This window comes from Pseudophryne corroboree, chromosome 6, assembly GCF_028390025.1.
Source record: "Pseudophryne corroboree isolate aPseCor3 chromosome 6, aPseCor3.hap2, whole genome shotgun sequence".
NCBI lineage: Eukaryota > Metazoa > Chordata > Amphibia > Anura > Myobatrachidae > Pseudophryne > Pseudophryne corroboree.
This window is the reverse complement of record NC_086449.1, coordinates 509707797-509729918: the sequence shown is the minus strand read 5'-3', so window position 1 is coordinate 509729918 and position 22122 is coordinate 509707797. Positions and strand designations below refer to the sequence as shown.

Genomic DNA, 22122 nt, shown 5'->3' with positions numbered 1-22122 from the left:
AATCAAAATCATTGCACAGTGCAAAAATATACATTATGGTAAGAACTTACTGTTGAGAACGGTATTTCTCCTAAGTCCACAGGATAACATTGGGATATGATGACGCGACAGCGGATTTGCACCAAACGTTCAAAGCTTTCGGCTTCCCAGCATGCAACGAGCCCATCCATATATCCCCGCCTCCTGGCTCAGGCAAATCAGTTTTTTGTCTGGTGCGGCAGGATCCGGACCATTGTCAACAGCAGCCATCAGCTTCTTACTTTATTTTTATAGTCTTAATATTTTTCTTGAGTTATTTCTCTAAAAAGCGTCTTATACGTACCTTAGAAAGAGTCGCTCCAACAACTCTCTGCCGGGTCACGACAACGCGTACCCACAAGTACAGTGCTGTTTCGGCGGGCGTCTGTGTCGTATATACTAGCAAGTCCAGCAGACGTTGCCTGGTTCACGGGGAGAAGGTAAGGGGATCATATGCTCCAGAGGTAGTATGAGGCCATGATCCCTAGGGTTGATGTCAGCAGTGGGGAGTCAGACGCTTCCCTGGTTGCCCCTCCTCCCCCTGTTCATGACCAGTTTCCTCCGAGTCTCCCACCATGAACTGTTTTCCCGCTTCCGTCTGAGACGCTGTGTATCTAAAAGGACCCAGTCGCAGCATAGGCGGCTGTATGACTGGTGCGTTGGTGTTCACTTGGGTGTCTGTTCACTATTGGTTCACGGGGCGGTTGTGTACACTAATAGCATCTGGATCCACTCAGCATTCACTAACGTATTGATCGATCCTGGAAGAGGGGGGAAGTCTTCCTGTTTCCCAGTCTCCTGAGCCGGGTGATACAACACTAAGTCTCTATCTACCTTTGAGTACGAGTAGTTGGATAAGTGCGTGATGCACGAGTCTGATATTTATTACTGTTGTTTTCTTTTGCTGTGCGACCGAATACGGTTAAATCCTATATAAGGTAATGCAGTAATATGTTTCTCCTACATACTTGAAATGTATTTGTAGTTGATTATGTGCTCATATTGCTTATTATACTATATATATATATATATATATATATATATATACTGTGACTGATTGCTAGTGTGATTGCTGACTTTACTATAATTATGTCAGATTTTCTGTGTATTCCAAAATGAGAATCTATTCCTGAATTTTGTTATCAGCTAATTACAGATAGTCTACCATTTCACACATACACCTACTATACCAGTGCGGTTTCCAATTCTTTTTTTCAAATACCTGTATTTGTGACTGGTTCCCAGTCTTCTCGGAAATACCTGCACGGCAATATAAAGGCAGCGGATATTCCTCCTTTAGGAATCTCTGCTCCTTAAATTTCATTTTTTCAGGAGTTCTCTCATACAATATGAGTTTTAATCTCAAGCAAGAGCTGAGTTCAAGACGTAAAAATAAGGATAATTTAGATGACATCTTCCCGAGTGAAATAACTGATAATGAACCCCATATCAGTTGGGAAACTGACTTCCATAAATTAAATGCACTGTTACGAAAACAAATTCGGACCACTTGGGATCTTACAACACTAGAAAACTACATTAAAAACAAAATATCTCCTAGAGGCCTCCGTCCAAGAATCTTTCCGGCCTTCGATTTAGCGAGTGAGAATCTAAAAAAGGAATGGGAAAATACTCTCCTCAAGTGTTCTAGTGATTTAATGAGCATTCTAACCAAACATAATAATTTGATATTGGAGGAATGCGAGCGTGATCTGGAGGAATTAGGTAAGAAACTAGAAATTTGGGAAAAGGACTTACAATTTCAGAAGTGTTTTGAGCACAACAAACAAGAATTACAGGCATACGAACAGTCTATTATTGACCGGAAACGAACCAAGTACGCCAGAGATAAAAAGGATTTTGCTTCTGGAAGAGTTTTCAAATGGCAAAGGGCCACCTGGAAAAGAAATACGGCTCAATATACAGGTGACTACTCATCATCAGAAGCAGAAACATCAGGGACAGAAGATACTGCAGACTACATACCCGAAAAACATTTGAGTTCCAGAGGACAGGCAAACATCAACCAATACAATCCTTCCCCATCTACTTCATCGTCTTTTTTAGGGGATCCCCGATCCGGGAGGACACGGGGAAGACAAAGAGGAGGAAGACGAGGAGGGGGCGGAAGAGGAAGAAGAGGACAACAACAATGGGATTCCTCACCCCCTCAGACCCGAAACACTCGGAGGAGATGACAACTACCAATCTGCTGACCAGTGAGGAAAACAAACAACATGACAATAAACTTAAAATTATTAATCTCTCCGAGCACTTACTTACAGATTCACAGAAATCCATACTGAGTAAAGGCCTGACATTCTCTCCCACAGGGCACTTTGAAAGGTTCAGATGGGAAAAAGATTTGAAACTATTCGGAAGGAAATTATTACTGACAAAACTCTATAGCAACAAAACGACTCCCACCACAACAAGGGGAGAAACCTCCGATATGGAGGAATCTACAACCTCGGAGATAGAGGAGTTTACAACCTTAGATCTTCAAGCTATGGAGGAAGAGGCACTATTTGCATTGCATGAATTAGAACAAGATCAATATGTGCCAAACTACATGGACCACAGACCTCCTACTAGACCTGCTATTAAGAAAAAATCTACATATTTCCCACCTGAAAACATATGCCCGGAAGTTCAGGTATTTCAAAAATTGGTAGCAAAGGAATTTGATTTAATCCATACCAATAAGAAATATCCCCGTCAATCAAATATGACGTACCAAGAAAGACAGGCCATGAGGGAGATACAAACATGGCAGGATGTCGTAATAAAGCCTTCTGATAAAGGAGGCAACATTGTGATTTGGCCTAAAAAGGATTATACTACAGAAGCATTACGACAATTGGAATCCACTGATTGTTACAAAAGGATACTCCTGAACCCCTTGGGCAACTATACATTGGTCTACACTAAGATCATCACTCAGGCCCAAGAACAAGGGACCATTACAAGACAGGAATATGAATACTTACAAGTACAAAATCCAAAGATCCCTACTTACTACATGCTACCGAAAGTCCACAAGAACATCCTTAACCCACCTGGAAGACCGATAGTATCGGGTATAGGAGGCCTAACGGAAAAAGCTAGCATCTTCCTGGACTTGCACCTTAGACATCTCGTGCTGGGTCTCCCCTCATACATACAAGATACAGCAGATATACTTAGGAAACTGCATGATGTCAAATTGGAGGATAATCAATATCTAGTATCATTGGACGTAGAAGCACTTTATACCTCCATTGGCCATATGGAAGGCATAGCAGCAGTTGAATACTTCTTACATGCCGAAGGCTGGGAGGAATTTCATGTTTTTTTGATCAAACTACTACATTTTGTACTGCACTACAATTTCTTTGTCTTTAATGACAGATTTTACCTCCAAACGCGAGGTACAGCCATGGGGGCGGCCTGTGCACCTACTTATGCCAACATCTTCTTAGGATGGTGGGAAAGAGAACTCGTTTTCAAAGACACCAATGATGATCTTACATCTAATATCATTATGTGGACAAGATATATAGATGATATCTTCATGATATGGGAAGGGGACCTACAATTATTACATCAGTTCATAGAGCGTCTCAACAACAATAATCTTAATCTCCGTTTAACTCACAACATCAGTCAGACGGAATTACCATTTCTGGACCTAATGATCTATAAGGATCCAGAGGGGATGATAGCTACAAATCTGTTTCGTAAAACAACAGCGACAAATACTCTGCTGCATCAGACGAGCTCACACTTTCATCCCACCATAGAGAACATACCGAAAGGAGAGTTTCTGCGCCTTCGCAGGAATTGCTCAGATGATCATAACTTCAAAAAACAAAGTACAGAACTGGCTCAACGACTACGTGAACGAGGATATAGTAATACATCCATAAAAAAAGCATCACGTAATGCACAAACTACCTCGAGGGACAATATCATCTTTAAGAAGAAAGAGACAGCACAAAATAAAAACATCATCAGGTTTGTAGGCAACTTTTGCCAAGAATGGAAGGAGGTAAGTGCAGCCATACAGAAACATTGGCATGTACTACATGCTGACTCTGATCTATCTGAAAAACTCGGCTCGCGTGTTTCCATGAGCTGGCGGAGGTCCAGAAACTTGAAAGATCAGTTGGTACAAAGCCACTTTCAAAGGACATTCCCCAAAAAAAGCATCACAACAGGAACATACCCCTGTGGAAAATGTAAAGCTTGCAGACACATTGAAACGGTGAAGGAAATAAAGGACAAATATGGGACAGAATTCAAAATCAAAGATTATATGAATTGCTCAACTGAGGGTGTCATCTATTGCATTAAATGTAGCTGCGACAAAAAATATGTGGGCATTACCACTCGCCCACTGAAACAACGTGTCCTAGAACACATTGGGACTATACGCAACGCTATCTCTGACAAAACAAGGATGAAACCACTTACTACAGTAGCTCGTCATTTTTACCAACACCATGACAATAGATGGGAAGAACTCAGGGTCTTTGGACTCGAAAAAATTAAACTCGGAATTCGTGGGGGAAGCCTGACAGACTCCCTATTGAGGAAAGAATGCGAATGGATTTTTAAATTAGGAACCATTCATCCTTTTGGCATGAACGAAAATATTAACTATGGGGTCTTTTTAAATTGAAACAACAATCCAAATATCTATTAACCTATTTTTTCCCCAAAACCCCCCCCCCCTTTTTTCCACCCTTCCACCCCCCCCCCTCCCAATTTTTTCCTAAACCAAAAACCCCTCACCCCTTCTTTAATTCTAATTTTCTTTTCCCAACTATTGAATCACTTTTTTTCACTTTCAAAGTTATCACTTCACTAAATTTTGGTCTTTGTAGTGCACTAACTTTATATATCTCCTTCATCTTCCCTCTACTCTTTTTATCACAAAAATAACACTATGAATTTACATCATTATATTTTCACTATATTCCATGCATTTGCACATATATAAAGTATTTATGCATGGTTTCCTTTTTACATTCTATTTTATATTGACCAATGGTCACCACAGCATTGTAACACAATTAATTCTACTATTTCACTATTTATTTTATTTTATTTATTTATTTTTTATACAAATATATAATTTCTTACTCAAAAAAAGTTTATTTTGAGATATACAAATATTATATATTTTTAATAATATTATATAATTTTTAATTATCTATATAATAATTAATTATTGCACATATTATATACACTGTATTTTATCTTGTACATCACTAATTATTGTTATTTAAACATATAAAATGTGTGTATGTGTTTATCACACACATATAAAATTAATTAATTAATTTCCCCATTCATAAATATATCTTCTTTCTGCACATAGAACTTGAATAGTCACCTAATACAATATAACTTAACTATTCAGCAATTTTATTATTCATACCCGTATCATAACATCATAACTGTATTTATTCGGCACTATTCCCCCATCTCTATTGTCAGTATTACATCCAAACAGTCTTATCAGCTCTTTTTTACAATTAATTTCCTATGATCGTCCTTCAATCAATACTGATTGGTTCTTCCTACTGTCAATCAGGACATATTAACCAACAAGAATTGAACTGACCCAAGAACAATATGATAGGTCAGATTTTCTATCAATCTCTTGCGGAGAACCAATCAACAAATAGGACTGCTGTTATAAGAACAATCAAGGGTCAGGATCCACTGACGCCCTGTGACCAAGCATTATTGCGAAACGTACGTCAGGCAGAAGGTAAGAGAGGTTTTACCTCACGGTCACGTGGTGCGCACACGTGACCGCAACTAGCCGATCACGGCGGAGTTCGTCGCTACGGGAACCAGCCTAACAGGAAGAACAGTGCGGCCGGAGCACAGCAGCAGGTAACACGCGGGCAGACGCGGCCAGCACCTTCCACAAGGTTCTCCCTGACATTTCTTCTCCATACAAGTAAGACACCATAAAACTCGTATACAACCGGATAAGGTAATATCGTGACTCAAGCAATAATTCTTTTCTTTCTCTGTGCATGATAAACTCATACTCAGAAGGCACAGAGAATACTTCAATGTCTGCATGAGCAACAAATAACAAAACAACAGTGAGAAAAAAAGTGCTTATTAGCTACCAAAATCATAGATGCAGAGGCATCGATCATTTTTTGGAGCTTATCAAATATACAAATGTTCTCTCTACGTTTGATGCACAAATCCATGCTTTCTTTGAAAACACCCCTTTAATTATATGTATGGTACACTCACTGTTCGTGCTGTTCCCCCGCTACCTGAAGGTGATCTATGGTGGGGCATTAGAGTCAGAGATATTATTACTTAAGATATATCCTATTGCATAATCCATTAGTGTATGTTGATACATCCAATTTAGGATTCTATCAAACACATGAATATATTTCTGATGTGTATTATGCAGAATTCCGTGCTCTTTTAAAAAACACTCAACTGATGATTTATGTGGCATAAATTTTGTTGTACTGTCTCCCCGCTATTTGAAGGTTAATTATGGTGGGGTATTGGAGCTGGAATATCACCAATTTGGTATACCTTACTGTATAATCCGGAGTATATGTGGGATACAACTATATTTGAGATCTTGGAGTCCAAATTTGGAGGCCTCCCTTTCTGCTCTACCTAGAAATAGACATTAGAGATACTCTTAATTATTTGTGCAGAATAGGTGTGTTTTTCTACTTGTATTTGCGACCACCTCCACCGTGAATACTTTGATGGGTATCTGACATTTGTGTCATTGTTTATATCGTTGATAAATAACTTCATATTCCTTTTCATCAGCTATTTAGACACCTGTGGTCTACATGATATCACAAATTGGCTCTTACCTGTGCCCAATTAAGGACACAGTGTGACAAGGGTAAGCATAAGGTCTGCGGTCATACCCCACTGGAGATGCCCAATCTCATCTGATCTTGGAAGCCAAGCAGTGGAGGGCCGGTTTAAGTACTTGGATGGGAGACCACCAAGGAACACCCTGGTACTGCAAGTATTTGCTACCCTGTCTGTCACTGAAATAGAGCATTGATTCGCCTATCGGTCATGACCTATGATTTAACTACCTGCTAGGATTCAATTCCCAGTTTGGGATACACAGCAGTCTTCAAATGATGGTCATATATATACATTGAATAAATATATTTCTGACCACAAGTTGTCTTATAGCTGGTGTTTTTCAAGTCACTAAATCACAAAGCTACCCATCCCGGCTTATATTAGGTATTTGTACCTTATTGATTAAAAATATTTTCTTCATATTTTCGCAATGTCACTATTTAAACAGATACTGGCGCTTATTGAACTCCTCAGTAATTAATTTTTTAACGAAAATCATTAAAGTATTGAATTTTAGTTAGCTATTGTGGCAATTAGCCACACATTACTATCTGTATAAGAGTGCTTCCCAAAAAGAGTCTCCTTTCTTCTCTTGTTGTCGTGTTTACAATATATTTCTGACTCGTGGGAGCACCGCTGATGGGCAGTGTTTTTGACACATAAAAATAAGGAGTGTATTACCTTAAGTGTCTACTTCCCAAAATGAGAATCTATTCCTGAATTTTGTTATCAGCTAATTACAGATAGTCTACCATTTCACACATACACCTACTATACCAGTGCGGTTTCCAATTCTTTTTTTCAAATACCTGTATTTGTGACTGGTTCCCAGTCTTCTCGGAAATACCTGCACGGCAATATAAAGGCAGCGGATATTCCTCCTTTAGGAATCTCTGCTCCTTAAATTTCATTTTTTCAGGAGTTCTCTCATACAATATGAGTTTTAATCTCAAGCAAGAGCTGAGTTCAAGACGTAAAAATAAGGATAATTTAGATGACATCTTCCCGAGTGAAATAACTGATAATGAACCCCATATCAGTTGGGAAACTGACTTCCATAAATTAAATGCACTGTTACGAAAACAAATTCGGACCACTTGGGATCTTACAACACTAGAAAACTACATTAAAAACAAAATATCTCCTAGAGGCCTCCGTCCAAGAATCTTTCCGGCCTTCGATTTAGCGAGTGAGAATCTAAAAAAGGAATGGGAAAATACTCTCCTCAAGTGTTCTAGTGATTTAATGAGCATTCTAACCAAACATAATAATTTGATATTGGAGGAATGCGAGCGTGATCTGGAGGAATTAGGTAAGAAACTAGAAATTTGGGAAAAGGACTTACAATTTCAGAAGTGTTTTGAGCACAACAAACAAGAATTACAGGCATACGAACAGTCTATTATTGACCGGAAACGAACCAAGTACGCCAGAGATAAAAAGGATTTTGCTTCTGGAAGAGTTTTCAAATGGCAAAGGGCCACCTGGAAAAGAAATACGGCTCAATATACAGGTGACTACTCATCATCAGAAGCAGAAACATCAGGGACAGAAGAGACTACATACCCGAAAAACATTTGAGTTCCAGAGGACAGGCAAACATCAACCAATACAATCCTTCCCCATCTACTTCATCGTCTTTTTTAGGGGATCCCCGATCCGGGAGGACACGGGGAAGACAAAGAGGAGGAAGACGAGGAGGGGGCGGAAGAGGAAGAAGAGGACAACAACAATGGGATTCCTCACCCCCTCAGACCCGAAACACTCGGAGGAGATGACAACTACCAATCTGCTGACCAGTGAGGAAAACAAACAACATGACAATAAACTTAAAATTATTAATCTCTCCGAGCACTTACTTACAGATTCACAGAAATCCATACTGAGTAAAGGCCTGACATTCTCTCCCACAGGGCACTTTGAAAGGTTCAGATGGGAAAAAGATTTGAAACTATTCGGAAGGAAATTATTACTGACAAAACTCTATAGCAACAAAACGACTCCCACCACAACAAGGGGAGAAACCTCCGATATGGAGGAATCTACAACCTCGGAGATAGAGGAGTTTACAACCTTAGATCTTCAAGCTATGGAGGAAGAGGCACTATTTGCATTGCATGAATTAGAACAAGATCAATATGTGCCAAACTACATGGACCACAGACCTCCTACTAGACCTGCTATTAAGAAAAAATCTACATATTTCCCACCTGAAAACATATGCCCGGAAGTTCAGGTATTTCAAAAATTGGTAGCAAAGGAATTTGATTTAATCCATACCAATAAGAAATATCCCCGTCAATCAAATATGACGTACCAAGAAAGACAGGCCATGAGGGAGATACAAACATGGCAGGATGTCGTAATAAAGCCTTCTGATAAAGGAGGCAACATTGTGATTTGGCCTAAAAAGGATTATACTACAGAAGCATTACGACAATTGGAATCCACTGATTGTTACAAAAGGATACTCCTGAACCCCTTGGGCAACTATACATTGGTCTACACTAAGATCATCACTCAGGCCCAAGAACAAGGGACCATTACAAGACAGGAATATGAATACTTACAAGTACAAAATCCAAAGATCCCTACTTACTACATGCTACCGAAAGTCCACAAGAACATCCTTAACCCACCTGGAAGACCGATAGTATCGGGTATAGGAGGCCTAACGGAAAAAGCTAGCATCTTCCTGGACTTGCACCTTAGACATCTCGTGCTGGGTCTCCCCTCATACATACAAGATACAGCAGATATACTTAGGAAACTGCATGATGTCAAATTGGAGGATAATCAATATCTAGTATCATTGGACGTAGAAGCACTTTATACCTCCATTGGCCATATGGAAGGCATAGCAGCAGTTGAATACTTCTTACATGCCGAAGGCTGGGAGGAATTTCATGTTTTTTTGATCAAACTACTACATTTTGTACTGCACTACAATTTCTTTGTCTTTAATGACAGATTTTACCTCCAAACGCGAGGTACAGCCATGGGGGCGGCCTGTGCACCTACTTATGCCAACATCTTCTTAGGATGGTGGGAAAGAGAACTCGTTTTCAAAGACACCAATGATGATCTTACATCTAATATCATTATGTGGACAAGATATATAGATGATATCTTCATGATATGGGAAGGGGACCTACAATTATTACATCAGTTCATAGAGCGTCTCAACAACAATAATCTTAATCTCCGTTTAACTCACAACATCAGTCAGACGGAATTACCATTTCTGGACCTAATGATCTATAAGGATCCAGAGGGGATGATAGCTACAAATCTGTTTCGTAAAACAACAGCGACAAATACTCTGCTGCATCAGACGAGCTCACACTTTCATCCCACCATAGAGAACATACCGAAAGGAGAGTTTCTGCGCCTTCGCAGGAATTGCTCAGATGATCATAACTTCAAAAAACAAAGTACAGAACTGGCTCAACGACTACGTGAACGAGGATATAGTAATACATCCATAAAAAAAGCATCACGTAATGCACAAACTACCTCGAGGGACAATATCATCTTTAAGAAGAAAGAGACAGCACAAAATAAAAACATCATCAGGTTTGTAGGCAACTTTTGCCAAGAATGGAAGGAGGTAAGTGCAGCCATACAGAAACATTGGCATGTACTACATGCTGACTCTGATCTATCTGAAAAACTCGGCTCGCGTGTTTCCATGAGCTGGCGGAGGTCCAGAAACTTGAAAGATCAGTTGGTACAAAGCCACTTTCAAAGGACATTCCCCAAAAAAAGCATCACAACAGGAACATACCCCTGTGGAAAATGTAAAGCTTGCAGACACATTGAAACGGTGAAGGAAATAAAGGACAAATATGGGACAGAATTCAAAATCAAAGATTATATGAATTGCTCAACTGAGGGTGTCATCTATTGCATTAAATGTAGCTGCGACAAAAAATATGTGGGCATTACCACTCGCCCACTGAAACAACGTGTCCTAGAACACATTGGGACTATACGCAACGCTATCTCTGACAAAACAAGGATGAAACCACTTACTACAGTAGCTCGTCATTTTTACCAACACCATGACAATAGATGGGAAGAACTCAGGGTCTTTGGACTCGAAAAAATTAAACTCGGAATTCGTGGGGGAAGCCTGACAGACTCCCTATTGAGGAAAGAATGCGAATGGATTTTTAAATTAGGAACCATTCATCCTTTTGGCATGAACGAAAATATTAACTATGGGGTCTTTTTAAATTGAAACAACAATCCAAATATCTATTAACCTATTTTTTCCCCAAAACCCCCCCCCCCCTTTTTTCCACCCTTCCACCCCCCCCCTCCCAATTTTTTCCTAAACCAAAAACCCCTCACCCCTTCTTTAATTCTAATTTTCTTTTCCCAACTATTGAATCACTTTTTTTCACTTTCAAAGTTATCACTTCACTAAATTTTGGTCTTTGTAGTGCACTAACTTTATATATCTCCTTCATCTTCCCTCTACTCTTTTTATCACAAAAATAACACTATGAATTTACATCATTATATTTTCACTATATTCCATGCATTTGCACATATATAAAGTATTTATGCATGGTTTCCTTTTTACATTCTATTTTATATTGACCAATGGTCACCACAGCATTGTAACACAATTAATTCTACTATTTCACTATTTATTTTATTTTATTTATTTATTTTTTATACAAATATATAATTTCTTACTCAAAAAAAGTTTATTTTGAGATATACAAATATTATATATTTTTAATAATATTATATAATTTTTAATTATCTATATAATAATTAATTATTGCACATATTATATACACTGTATTTTATCTTGTACATCACTAATTATTGTTATTTAAACATATAAAATGTGTGTATGTGTTTATCACACACATATAAAATTAATTAATTAATTTCCCCATTCATAAATATATCTTCTTTCTGCACATAGAACTTGAATAGTCACCTAATACAATATAACTTAACTATTCAGCAATTTTATTATTCATACCCGTATCATAACATCATAACTGTATTTATTCGGCACTATTCCCCCATCTCTATTGTCAGTATTACATCCAAACAGTCTTATCAGCTCTTTTTTACAATTAATTTCCTATGATCGTCCTTCAATCAATACTGATTGGTTCTTCCTACTGTCAATCAGGACATATTAACCAACAAGAATTGAACTGACCCAAGAACAATATGATAGGTCAGATTTTCTATCAATCTCTTGCGGAGAACCAATCAACAAATAGGACTGCTGTTATAAGAACAATCAAGGGTCAGGATCCACTGACGCCCTGTGACCAAGCATTATTGCGAAACGTACGTCAGGCAGAAGGTAAGAGAGGTTTTACCTCACGGTCACGTGGTGCGCACACGTGACCGCAACTAGCCGATCACGGCGGAGTTCGTCGCTACGGGAACCAGCCTAACAGGAAGAACAGTGCGGCCGGAGCACAGCAGCAGGTAACACGCGGGCAGACGCGGCCAGCACCTTCCACAAGGTTCTCCCTGACATTTCTTCTCCATACAAGTAAGACACCATAAAACTCGTATACAACCGGATAAGGTAATATCGTGACTCAAGCAATAATTCTTTTCTTTCTCTGTGCATGATAAACTCATACTCAGAAGGCACAGAGAATACTTCAATGTCTGCATGAGCAACAAATAACAAAACAACAGTGAGAAAAAAAGTGCTTATTAGCTACCAAAATCATAGATGCAGAGGCATCGATCATTTTTTGGAGCTTATCAAATATACAAATGTTCTCTCTACGTTTGATGCACAAATCCATGCTTTCTTTGAAAACACCCCTTTAATTATATGTATGGTACACTCACTGTTCGTGCTGTTCCCCCGCTACCTGAAGGTGATCTATGGTGGGGCATTAGAGTCAGAGATATTATTACTTAAGATATATCCTATTGCATAATCCATTAGTGTATGTTGATACATCCAATTTAGGATTCTATCAAACACATGAATATATTTCTGATGTGTATTATGCAGAATTCCGTGCTCTTTTAAAAAACACTCAACTGATGATTTATGTGGCATAAATTTTGTTGTACTGTCTCCCCGCTATTTGAAGGTTAATTATGGTGGGGTATTGGAGCTGGAATATCACCAATTTGGTATACCTTACTGTATAATCCGGAGTATATGTGGGATACAACTATATTTGAGATCTTGGAGTCCAAATTTGGAGGCCTCCCTTTCTGCTCTACCTAGAAATAGACATTAGAGATACTCTTAATTATTTGTGCAGAATAGGTGTGTTTTTCTACTTGTATTTGCGACCACCTCCACCGTGAATACTTTGATGGGTATCTGACATTTGTGTCATTGTTTATATCGTTGATAAATAACTTCATATTCCTTTTCATCAGCTATTTAGACACCTGTGGTCTACATGATATCACAAATTGGCTCTTACCTGTGCCCAATTAAGGACACAGTGTGACAAGGGTAAGCATAAGGTCTGCGGTCATACCCCACTGGAGATGCCCAATCTCATCTGATCTTGGAAGCCAAGCAGTGGAGGGCCGGTTTAAGTACTTGGATGGGAGACCACCAAGGAACACCCTGGTACTGCAAGTATTTGCTACCCTGTCTGTCACTGAAATAGAGCATTGATTCGCCTATCGGTCATGACCTATGATTTAACTACCTGCTAGGATTCAATTCCCAGTTTGGGATACACAGCAGTCTTCAAATGATGGTCATATATATACATTGAATAAATATATTTCTGACCACAAGTTGTCTTATAGCTGGTGTTTTTCAAGTCACTAAATCACAAAGCTACCCATCCCGGCTTATATTAGGTATTTGTACCTTATTGATTAAAAATATTTTCTTCATATTTTCGCAATGTCACTATTTAAACAGATACTGGCGCTTATTGAACTCCTCAGTAATTAATTTTTTAACGAAAATCATTAAAGTATTGAATTTTAGTTAGCTATTGTGGCAATTAGCCACACATTACTATCTGTATAAGAGTGCTTCCCAAAAAGAGTCTCCTTTCTTCTCTTGTTGTCGTGTTTACAATATATTTCTGACTCGTGGGAGCACCGCTGATGGGCAGTGTTTTTGACACATAAAAATAAGGAGTGTATTACCTTAAGTGTCTACTTCCCAAAATGAGAATCTATTCCTGAATTTTGTTATCAGCTAATTACAGATAGTCTACCATTTCACACATACACCTACTATACCAGTGCGGTTTCCAATTCTTTTTTTCAAATACCTGTATTTGTGACTGGTTCCCAGTCTTCTCGGAAATACCTGCACGGCAATATAAAGGCAGCGGATATTCCTCCTTTAGGAATCTCTGCTCCTTAAATTTCATTTTTTCAGGAGTTCTCTCATACAATATGAGTTTTAATCTCAAGCAAGAGCTGAGTTCAAGACGTAAAAATAAGGATAATTTAGATGACATCTTCCCGAGTGAAATAACTGATAATGAACCCCATATCAGTTGGGAAACTGACTTCCATAAATTAAATGCACTGTTACGAAAACAAATTCGGACCACTTGGGATCTTACAACACTAGAAAACTACATTAAAAACAAAATATCTCCTAGAGGCCTCCGTCCAAGAATCTTTCCGGCCTTCGATTTAGCGAGTGAGAATCTAAAAAAGGAATGGGAAAATACTCTCCTCAAGTGTTCTAGTGATTTAATGAGCATTCTAACCAAACATAATAATTTGATATTGGAGGAATGCGAGCGTGATCTGGAGGAATTAGGTAAGAAACTAGAAATTTGGGAAAAGGACTTACAATTTCAGAAGTGTTTTGAGCACAACAAACAAGAATTACAGGCATACGAACAGTCTATTATTGACCGGAAACGAACCAAGTACGCCAGAGATAAAAAGGATTTTGCTTCTGGAAGAGTTTTCAAATGGCAAAGGGCCACCTGGAAAAGAAATACGGCTCAATATACAGGTGACTACTCATCATCAGAAGCAGAAACATCAGGGACAGAAGATACTGCAGACTACATACCCGAAAAACATTTGAGTTCCAGAGGACAGGCAAACATCAACCAATACAATCCTTCCCCATCTACTTCATCGTCTTTTTTAGGGGATCCCCGATCCGGGAGGACACGGGGAAGACAAAGAGGAGGAAGACGAGGAGGGGGCGGAAGAGGAAGAAGAGGACAACAACAATGGGATTCCTCACCCCCTCAGACCCGAAACACTCGGAGGAGATGACAACTACCAATCTGCTGACCAGTGAGGAAAACAAACAACATGACAATAAACTTAAAATTATTAATCTCTCCGAGCACTTACTTACAGATTCACAGAAATCCATACTGAGTAAAGGCCTGACATTCTCTCCCACAGGGCACTTTGAAAGGTTCAGATGGGAAAAAGATTTGAAACTATTCGGAAGGAAATTATTACTGACAAAACTCTATAGCAACAAAACGACTCCCACCACAACAAGGGGAGAAACCTCCGATATGGAGGAATCTACAACCTCGGAGATAGAGGAGTTTACAACCTTAGATCTTCAAGCTATGGAGGAAGAGGCACTATTTGCATTGCATGAATTAGAACAAGATCAATATGTGCCAAACTACATGGACCACAGACCTCCTACTAGACCTGCTATTAAGAAAAAATCTACATATTTCCCACCTGAAAACATATGCCCGGAAGTTCAGGTATTTCAAAAATTGGTAGCAAAGGAATTTGATTTAATCCATACCAATAAGAAATATCCCCGTCAATCAAATATGACGTACCAAGAAAGACAGGCCATGAGGGAGATACAAACATGGCAGGATGTCGTAATAAAGCCTTCTGATAAAGGAGGCAACATTGTGATTTGGCCTAAAAAGGATTATACTACAGAAGCATTACGACAATTGGAATCCACTGATTGTTACAAAAGGATACTCCTGAACCCCTTGGGCAACTATACATTGGTCTACACTAAGATCATCACTCAGGCCCAAGAACAAGGGACCATTACAAGACAGGAATATGAATACTTACAAGTACAAAATCCAAAGATCCCTACTTACTACATGCTACCGAAAGTCCACAAGAACATCCTTAACCCACCTGGAAGACCGATAGTATCGGGTATAGGAGGCCTAACGGAAAAAGCTAGCATCTTCCTGGACTTGCACCTTAGACATCTCGTGCTGGGTCTCCCCTCATACATACAAGATACAGCAGATATACTTAGGAAACTGCATGATGTCAAATTGGAGGATAATCAATATCTAGTATCATTGGACGTAGAAGCACTTTATACCTCCATTGGCCATATGGAAGGCATAGCAGCAGTTGAATACTTCTTACATGCCGAAGGCTGGGAGGAATTTCATGTTTTTTTGATCAAACTACTACATTTTGTACTGCACTACAATTTCTTTGTCTTTAATGACAGATTTTACCTCCAAACGCGAGGTACAGCCATGGGGGCGGCCTGTGCACCTACTTATGCCAACATCTTCTTAGGATGGTGGGAAAGAGAACTCGTTTTCAAAGACACCAATGATGATCTTACATCTAATATCATTATGTGGACAAGATATATAGATGATATCTTCATGATATGGGAAGGGGACCTACAATTATTACATCAGTTCATAGAGCGTCTCAACAACAATAATCTTAATCTCCGTTTAACTCACAACATCAGTCAGACGGAATTACCATTTCTGGACCTAATGATCTATAAGGATCCAGAGGGGATGATAGCTACAAATCTGTTTCGTAAAACAACAGCGACAAATACTCTGCTGCATCAGACGAGCTCACACTTTCATCCCACCATAGAGAACATACCGAAAGGAGAGTTTCTGCGCCTTCGCAGGAATTGCTCAGATGATCATAACTTCAAAAAACAAAGTACAGAACTGGCTCAACGACTACGTGAACGAGGATATAGTAATACATCCATAAAAAAAGCATCACGTAATGCACAAACTACCTCGAGGGACAATATCATCTTTAAGAAGAAAGAGACAGCACAAAATAAAAACATCATCAGGTTTGTAGGCAACTTTTGCCAAGAATGGAAGGAGGTAAGTGCAGCCATACAGAAACATTGGCATGTACTACATGCTGACTCTGATCTATCTGAAAAACTCGGCTCGCGTGTTTCCATGAGCTGGCGGAGGTCCAGAAACTTGAAAGATCAGTTGGTACAAAGCCACTTTCAAAGGACATTCCCCAAAAAAAGCATCACAACAGGAACATACCCCTGTGGAAAATGTAAAGCTTGCAGACACATTGAAACGGTGAAGGAAATAAAGGACAAATATGGGACAGAATTCAAAATCAAAGATTATATGAATTGCTCAACTGAGGGTGTCATCTATTGCATTAAATGTAGCTGCGACAAAAAATATGTGGGCATTACCACTCGCCCACTGAAACAACGTGTCCTAGAACACATTGGGACTATACGCAACGCTATCTCTGACAAAACAAGGATGAAACCACTTACTACAGTAGCTCGTCATTTTTACCAACACCATGACAATAGATGGGAAGAACTCAGGGTCTTTGGACTCGAAAAAATTAAACTCGGAATTCGTGGGGGAAGCCTGACAGACTCCCTATTGAGGAAAGAATGCGAATGGATTTTTAAATTAGGAACCATTCATCCTTTTGGCATGAACGAAAATATTAACTATGGGGTCTTTTTAAATTGAAACAACAATCCAAATATCTATTAACCTATTTTTTCCCCAAAACCCCCCCCCCCTTTTTTCCACCCTTCCACCCCCCCCCCTCCCAATTTTTTCCTAAACCAAAAACCCCTCACCCCTTCTTTAATTCTAATTTTCTTTTCCCAACTATTGAATCACTTTTTTTCACTTTCAAAGTTATCACTTCACTAAATTTTGGTCTTTGTAGTGCACTAACTTTATATATCTCCTTCATCTTCCCTCTACTCTTTTTATCACAAAAATAACACTATGAATTTACATCATTATATTTTCACTATATTCCATGCATTTGCACATATATAAAGTATTTATGCATGGTTTCCTTTTTACATTCTATTTTATATTGACCAATGGTCACCACAGCATTGTAACACAATTAATTCTACTATTTCACTATTTATTTTATTTTATTTATTTATTTTTTATACAAATATATAATTTCTTACTCAAAAAAAGTTTATTTTGAGATATACAAATATTATATATTTTTAATAATATTATATAATTTTTAATTATCTATATAATAATTAATTATTGCACATATTATATACACTGTATTTTATCTTGTACATCACTAATTATTGTTATTTAAACATATAAAATGTGTGTATGTGTTTATCACACACATATAAAATTAATTAATTAATTTCCCCATTCATAAATATATCTTCTTTCTGCACATAGAACTTGAATAGTCACCTAATACAATATAACTTAACTATTCAGCAATTTTATTATTCATACCCGTATCATAACATCATAACTGTATTTATTCGGCACTATTCCCCCATCTCTATTGTCAGTATTACATCCAAACAGTCTTATCAGCTCTTTTTTACAATTAATTTCCTATGATCGTCCTTCAATCAATACTGATTGGTTCTTCCTACTGTCAATCAGGACATATTAACCAACAAGAATTGAACTGACCCAAGAACAATATGATAGGTCAGATTTTCTATCAATCTCTTGCGGAGAACCAATCAACAAATAGGACTGCTGTTATAAGAACAATCAAGGGTCAGGATCCACTGACGCCCTGTGACCAAGCATTATTGCGAAACGTACGTCAGGCAGAAGGTAAGAGAGGTTTTACCTCACGGTCACGTGGTGCGCACACGTGACCGCAACTAGCCGATCACGGCGGAGTTCGTCGCTACGGGAACCAGCCTAACAGGAAGAACAGTGCGGCCGGAGCACAGCAGCAGGTAACACGCGGGCAGACGCGGCCAGCACCTTCCACAAGGTTCTCCCTGACATTTCTTCTCCATACAAGTAAGACACCATAAAACTCGTATACAACCGGATAAGGTAATATCGTGACTCAAGCAATAATTCTTTTCTTTCTCTGTGCATGATAAACTCATACTCAGAAGGCACAGAGAATACTTCAATGTCTGCATGAGCAACAAATAACAAAACAACAGTGAGAAAAAAAGTGCTTATTAGCTACCAAAATCATAGATGCAGAGGCATCGATCATTTTTTGGAGCTTATCAAATATACAAATGTTCTCTCTACGTTTGATGCACAAATCCATGCTTTCTTTGAAAACACCCCTTTAATTATATGTATGGTACACTCACTGTTCGTGCTGTTCCCCCGCTACCTGAAGGTGATCTATGGTGGGGCATTAGAGTCAGAGATATTATTACTTAAGATATATCCTATTGCATAATCCATTAGTGTATGTTGATACATCCAATTTAGGATTCTATCAAACACATGAATATATTTCTGATGTGTATTATGCAGAATTCCGTGCTCTTTTAAAAAACACTCAACTGATGATTTATGTGGCATAAATTTTGTTGTACTGTCTCCCCGCTATTTGAAGGTTAATTATGGTGGGGTATTGGAGCTGGAATATCACCAATTTGGTATACCTTACTGTATAATCCGGAGTATATGTGGGATACAACTATATTTGAGATCTTGGAGTCCAAATTTGGAGGCCTCCCTTTCTGCTCTACCTAGAAATAGACATTAGAGATACTCTTAATTATTTGTGCAGAATAGGTGTGTTTTTCTACTTGTATTTGCGACCACCTCCACCGTGAATACTTTGATGGGTATCTGACATTTGTGTCATTGTTTATATCGTTGATAAATAACTTCATATTCCTTTTCATCAGCTATTTAGACACCTGTGGTCTACATGATATCACAAATTGGCTCTTACCTGTGCCCAATTAAGGACACAGTGTGACAAGGGTAAGCATAAGGTCTGCGGTCATACCCCACTGGAGATGCCCAATCTCATCTGATCTTGGAAGCCAAGCAGTGGAGGGCCGGTTTAAGTACTTGGATGGGAGACCACCAAGGAACACCCTGGTACTGCAAGTATTTGCTACCCTGTCTGTCACTGAAATAGAGCATTGATTCGCCTATCGGTCATGACCTATGATTTAACTACCTGCTAGGATTCAATTCCCAGTTTGGGATACACAGCAGTCTTCAAATGATGGTCATATATATACATTGAATAAATATATTTCTGACCACAAGTTGTCTTATAGCTGGTGTTTTTCAAGTCACTAAATCACAAAGCTACCCATCCCGGCTTATATTAGGTATTTGTACCTTATTGATTAAAAATATTTTCTTCATATTTTCGCAATGTCACTATTTAAACAGATACTGGCGCTTATTGAACTCCTCAGTAATTAATTTTTTAACGAAAATCATTAAAGTATTGAATTTTAGTTAGCTATTGTGGCAATTAGCCACACATTACTATCTGTATAAGAGTGCTTCCCAAAAAGAGTCTCCTTTCTTCTCTTGTTGTCGTGTTTACACCTGAGATACCACCTGAAGGATCCAGGGGTCTACTTGCGAGTGAGCCCATTGCGCGCTGAAATTCTTGAGACGTGCCCCCACCGTGCCCGAGTCCGCTTGTAAAGCCCCAGCGTCATGCTGAGGACTTGGCAGAAGCGGGAGAGGGCTTCTGTTCCTGGGAACTGGCTGTCTGCTGCAGCCTTTTTCCCCTTCCTCTGCCACGGGGCAGAAATGAGGAGCCTTTTGCCCGCTTGCCCTTATGGGGACAAAAGGACTGCGCCTGGTAATACGGCGTCTTCTTATGTTGAGAGGCGACCTGGGGTAAAAATGTGGATTTCCCAGCCGTTGCCGTGGCCACCAGGTCTGATAGACCGACCCCAAATAACTCCTCCCCTTTATAAGGCAATACTTCCATATGCCTTTTGGAATCCGCATCACCTGACCACTGTCGCGTCCATAACCCTCTTCTGGCAGAAATGGACAGCGCACTTACTCTTGATGCCAGTCGGCAAATATCCCGCTGTGCATCACGCATATATAAAAATGCATCTTTTAAATGCTCTATAGTCAGCAAAATGCTGTCCCTATCCAGGGTATCAATATTTTCAGTCAGGGAATCCGACCAAGCCACCCCAGAACTGCACATCCAGGCTGAGGCGATTGCTGGTCGCAGTATAACACCAGTATGTGTGTAAATACATTTTAGGATATTCTCCTGCTTTCTATCAGCAGGCTCCTTAAGGGCGGCCGTCTCAGGAGAGGGTAGAGCCACCTGTTTTGATAAGCGTGTGAGCGCTTTATCCACCCTAGGGGGTGTTTCCCAACGCGCCCTAACCTCTGGCGGGAAAGGATATAATTTTTTAGAAATTATCAGTTTTTTATCGGGGGAAACCCACGCTTCATCACACACCTCATTTCATTCCTCAGATTCAGGAAAAACTACAGGTAGTTTTTTCTCACCGAACATAATACCCCTTTTGGTGGTACTCGTATTATCAGAAATGTGTAAAACATTTTTCATTGCCTCAATCATGTAACGTGTGGCCCTACTGGAAGTCACGTTTGTCTCTTCACCGTCGACACTGGAGTCAGTATCCGTGTCGGCGTCTGTATCTGCCATCTGAGGTAACGGGCGCTATAGAGCCCCTGACGGCCTATGAGACGCCTGGACAGGCACAAGCTGAGTAGCCGGCTGTCTCATGTCATCAACTGTCTTTTGTAAAGAGCTGACACTGTCACGTAATTCCTTCCATAAGCTCATCCACTCGGGTGTCGACTCCCTAGGGGGTGACATCACTATTACAGGCAATTGCTCCGCCTCCACATCATTTTCCTCCTCATACATGTCGACACAAACGTACCGACACACAGCACACACACAGGGAATGCTCTGATAGAGGACAGGACCCCACTAGCCCTTTGGGGAGACAGAGGGAAAGTATGCCAGCACACACCAGAGCGCTATATATATACAGGGATAACCTTATATAAGTGTTTCTCCCCTTATAGCTGCTGTATTGGTAATACTGCGCCTAATTAGTGCCCCCCCACTCTTTTTTACCCTTTACTGTAGTGCAGGACTGCAGGGGAGAGCCAGGGAGACGTCCTTCCAGAGGAGCTGTGAGGGAAAATGGCGCCAGTGTGCTGAGGAGATAGGCTCCGCCCCCTTCTCGGCGGACTTTTCTCCCGCTTTTCTGTGGAATCTGGCAGGGGTTACAATTCATCCATATAGCCCTGG

At 39.5% G+C, this 22122-nt stretch overlaps 1 protein-coding gene and 3 pseudogenes across 3 annotated transcripts in view; 3 read left to right on the top strand and 1 right to left on the bottom strand.

Moving 5' to 3' along the window:
- CAPS2 (calcyphosine 2) overlaps positions 1-22122 on the bottom strand; it is a 274614-nt gene that overhangs the window by 85034 nt on the left and 167458 nt on the right. The gene's annotated exons all lie outside the window — the stretch shown is intronic.
- Positions 6925-7045, top strand: LOC134936960 (5S ribosomal RNA; annotated as a pseudogene).
- Positions 13375-13495, top strand: LOC134936959 (5S ribosomal RNA; annotated as a pseudogene).
- Positions 19832-19952, top strand: LOC134936958 (5S ribosomal RNA; annotated as a pseudogene).